Source organism: Entelurus aequoreus, linkage group LG20 (assembly GCF_033978785.1).
Source record: "Entelurus aequoreus isolate RoL-2023_Sb linkage group LG20, RoL_Eaeq_v1.1, whole genome shotgun sequence".
NCBI classification, from domain to species: Eukaryota; Metazoa; Chordata; class Actinopteri; order Syngnathiformes; family Syngnathidae; genus Entelurus; species Entelurus aequoreus.
Window position 1 is genome coordinate 47,455,465 of NC_084750.1, and position 5,000 is coordinate 47,460,464.

General features: G+C 39.4%; 1 protein-coding gene across 1 annotated transcript in view; it reads left to right on the forward strand.

Moving 5' to 3' along the window:
• The window catches only part of LOC133636335 (oocyte zinc finger protein XlCOF22-like), a 520,633-nt gene that overhangs the window by 190,511 nt on the left and 325,122 nt on the right, over window positions 1-5,000 (forward strand). The gene's annotated exons all lie outside the window — the stretch shown is intronic.

The window sequence follows — 5,000 nt, forward strand, 5'->3', positions numbered from 1 at the left end:
TTCCCATGATTGTTTAGTGTGTTGGGTCTTTATGCCGTACTCTCATTAGAAGCTGCTTTAATTGGGAGGCACAGCCATTTAATGAACCCTCATCAGCCTAATTGGATGTTGTGGTGCACTCAGTCTGACATGGAACACATCCTTGATGGAATACAGCCAGCGGACACACCATTAGGAACACAAGCAAGGTGCATTCTGTGCAATACAGCCAGCGGACACACCATTAGGAACACAAACAAGGTGCATTCTGTGCAATACAGCCAGCGGACACACCATTAGGAACACAAACAAGGTGCATTCTGTGCAATACAGCCAGCGGACACACCATTAGGAACACAAACAAGGTGCATTCTGTGCAATACAGGAAGCGGACACACCATTAGGAACACAAACAAGGTGCATTCTGTGCAATACAGCCAGCGGACACACCATTAGGAACACAAACAAGGTGCATTCTGTGCAATACAGCCAGCGGACACACCATTAGGAACACAAACAAGGTGCATTCTGTGCAATACAGGAAGCGGACACACCATTAGGAACACAAACAAGGTGCATTCTGTGCAATACAGCCAGCGGACACAACATTAGGAACACAAACAAGGTGCATTCTGTGCAATACAGCCAGCGGACACAACATTAGGAACACAAACAAGGTGCATTCTGTGTCTTTGTGAAAATAATGACATTTGATTTGAAGAACGTTGGCATTAATATTTCTAATATTTTTTAATTTATATTTTGTATTTATTTGTGTCTGTAACTGATCTTTCCTTGGGGTCATTTGTAGGGGTGTACTGTTCCTACTTTTTATTGACAATACCATACCATATTGGAGCCTCGAGTAGTTGCCGATACCAATAGTGATGTGATACAGTATCAGCAGGAATCCTACATTTGTTGTTGTGTAGTGTGGGATGTTAGACAAAGATTGATGGAGTGAAAGAGAGAAGAATGAAAACACTAAACTATTTATTATTAGTAACAGTCTGCAATGGACTTATTGTGTCTTTAATTTCAAGTGGAGTGGTAATTGTTTTGTGCAGACGCCACAATGCAGTACATGTGGACACATTTGTTACTGGATCATTTCTAATACACTTTTTTTCTGCCTTGGAGACTTTGAATGTGTTAGTAATATGCACCTATAATTATTTGATACTTGTTCATAATGATACATGTGCTGTTTTACACGGCAGTATTCTGTGCTTAGCTGTTGTGTAGCTGCTAGCTCCTGGTTGCCTATAGCCTTGTAGGTTTACCTTTTGTAAATGACTTGACTAAAATAGAAGAAAAGACCAACCGTGTGTGCTTATTGGAGGACATTTCCATGGTGATATAATCTCATACATTTTTTCGCCGCGATATCAATATTGTAATATCTGTTGTATTACTATGATGCTTTTTTAAATATCATTATTTTTCTTGAATGAATTAGTGAATATGATTATTTAAGTGGTTATTTTCCTCCCTTTATTGTGGTTTCTTCATGACTATATATACGTTAAGCATTTTAATATGAACTTATGCTCAATGTCAGTCAAATGTTTTTATTGTTTTGAACTATTGTGAATTCTTGTTTTCCATTTTTCATGATTATTTTTCTTTCGTATCGTACTTTAAATGTTATTGCGGTAATATTTTTGTGTTTTAATACAACACTTTAAAAACATATTAATGTCTCTTCCTACGGTGTTGACTTAATATTGTGTCTATTTTTTACGCGGCTTTTGGTGAGGCTCTTTATCGCTATGGACCACCTCAGCAGACCAAGGTAAGCTCTTTTGGTGAGGCTCTTTATCGCTATGGACCACCTCAGCAGACCAAGGTAAGCTCTTTTGGTGAGGCTCTTTATCGCTATGGACCACCTCAGCAGACCAAGGTAAGCTCTTTTGGTGAGGCTCTTTATCGCTATGGACCACCTCAGCAGACCAAGGTAAGCTCTTTTGGTGAGGCTCTTTATCGCTATGGACCACCGCAGCAGACCAAGGTAAGCAGCGTGTCGTTACAAAGAAGAGAATCAACATTCTTACTGTTGATGGATGTGCTGTGCAGGTATACCTAGTAGGCTAGTATGTCATGATGAGTGCATAAAGCATGCATCATGTGGCGTCAGGTGTCTAATTGGACAGGTGCAACCTGGATGCGGTTATGTGTCTTACTGTAACGAGCTTATGTGTCTTACTGTAACGAGCTGTCAAACAAATATTGGTTAGATGCCATCTTGGAGCGAAGGCAAGCCCAGACCTCCAGAGATGTGCACTACGAGCAAGCCAGGTGATCAATGGGTTTTCATATAACCTCAACTCTTTAAATGCAATTCTATCACACACACACACACACACACACACACACACACACACACACACACACACACACACACACACACACACACACACACACACACACACACACACACACACACACACACACACACACACACAACACAATAAACATGACACTGCTGCAATATGAGAGCATAATAAAAAGCCACCACAGTATTTCCTTTTGACGTCGTTTGGATGGCGCATGTGTTTAAAACCGCCTTTTTTCCTGGGATGGAGGAAGTGCATGTTCCTGCCGGTGTCCTCTGTCCGAACCCACCGTCTGCCTGACCTCCTGTTGGAGAATAGTTGTGAAAAGAGACACTAAGAGGCTCCTGTGGAGCTCCGAGCGCAAGAAAAAGCTGCTGAGACCAAGACTTCATTAATGCTAATCAATAGTATTGACCCTCGGCACAACCTCTTCATTCCGGCACAGCTAAAGTTTCTGGCTTAATTACTAAGTGATTGCTCTCCACTGAGCCTAGAGGACGTCTTGGTCCAAAAAAAACACCCTTCGCCCTTTCCACTCCGCTGGTGTTGGCCCACAGTGGATGGAGCTTGGAACTTGGAGCTTGGAGCTTGGAGCTTGGAACTTGGAGCTTGGAGCTTGGAGCTTGGAACTTGGAGCTTGGAGCTTGGAGCTTGTTAGCCATGAAAAAGCCCCGCCGCTCGCTTGTCGCTCCTGCACTTTCGCTTGTGAGGATACATGAGCAGAAATATTCTCTACTTTCTTGGTGCCCTCAGTCTCTTCGTGGATAAAATGTTTAGCATTAGCGTGGCTAATAGTCAGAAGTGATGAGTTCACTGTGCCTTGGTTTGGACACTTTTCCACAGTATTATTTTGACGTGGAAAATCAAATACATTTTTTGTATAAAGAGTTGTAATGATAAAGTTCATCTGTTGTGAAAAAAGTTCCAACAATACAAAAATAAAGTCAAAAATGTGTTTTAATGTAAAAAAAAAAATACTATTATGAGAAGGTTGTTGTATTGTATTCTTAAATTACTTAGTTAAGTATTATTATTATTATTATTATTATTAAGTTTTGCTAAGAGACAAACATTTTATATTTGATTTTTTTCACAAAAGTTGTCATTTCAGAATTTTGTTTGAATAATAAATGAAGTCATATTTTTTGTAAAAAACAAAACAAAACAAAAAAAATACCGTAATACACATTTTATATGTGAAAATTATTATACTAAATGTATTAAAAAAGGATAATGTTGCATTTTTAGGAGAAAAAGTTGTAACAATATAGAAATAAAGGCAAAAAAAAAAAATGAAGACCGGAATAATAATAGAAAAAAGTTGTATTAATGCAAAGAGTCATATTTTTGTTAAAAACAGATATGAGGAGGAAAAAAACCCCCAGAAATAAAGTTGCATTTCTTTGCGAAAAAAGTAGTAAGTGTCATGTCTGTTCATGTTTTTGTTTTGACCATGTGTTTGTTTTTTGGACTCTTTTTAGTTCCTGGTTGCACTTCCTTGTTTGGTTTGGTTTCCATGGTCACCCATTAGTTTTCACCTGTCTTGTCACGCACCTGTTCACCTGTCATGTCACGCACCTGTTCACCTGTCTTGTCACGCACCTGTTCACCTGTCTTGTCACGCACCTGTTCACCTGTCATGTCACGCACCTGTTCACCTGTCATGTCACGCACCTGTTCACCTGTCATGTCACGCACCTGTTCACCTGTCTTGTCACGCACCTGTTCACCTGTCTTGTCACGCACCTGTTCACCTGTCATGTCACGCACCTGTTCACCTGTCTTGTCACGCACCTGTTCACCTGTCTTGTCACGCACCTGTTCACCTGTCTTGTCACGCACCTGTTCACCTGTCTTGTCACGCACCTGTTCACCTGTCTTGTCACGCACCTGTTCACCTGTCATGTCACGCACCTGTTTTCACTGATCACGTCACTATTTAAATGTGTCTGTTTCTGTTGTTGGTCCTGGCGTCCTCACACTATTTCATCACTCTGCTCCATGTCTTGTCACAGTTCTTTACCAAGTAAGTTTTGTTCATTTATGCCACAGTTAGTGTTTTTGTTTTATTGTTCATAGTTTTTGTGCCCACGTGCATGTCTTTTGTTTCATAGTCAAGTTTGTATTTCCGCCTTTGTGTGCGCCTTTTGTTTGCTTCCTTTTTTTGTAGTTTATTAGTGTTAAAAAAATAAATCATGTATTTAAATTCACGCCTTGCCCGCGCCAATTTTCCTTTGCCTTCTGGGAGAACAAACCACGCCATAGACCCAGTCGTGACAGTAAGATTAGGGTGGAAAGTTTTATTAATAGAACAACAACAAGGGGTGTGAATCTAATCAATACAGATCACCAATATTATTATTGGTTAATAATTGGTTCTAGCCTTCACAAAAGTCCCTATTTTATATCTTTATTTTACACTTTTACGACACTATAATATATATATATATATATATGTATGTATGTATGTATGTATGTATGTATGTATGTATGTATGTATGTATATATGTGTGTGTGTCAGTGACGTGCAGTCAGGGGAGGCAGGGGAGGCGGGGCCTCACGTGCCATCATGGAAAGAAAAAAAATGTAAAAAGAAAAAAATGTATTAAATTGTTATATGTATCCAGTGATTATACTATAAAGTTATTTTCCATTTAACTTCACCAGTTTTAGATCATTTTTATT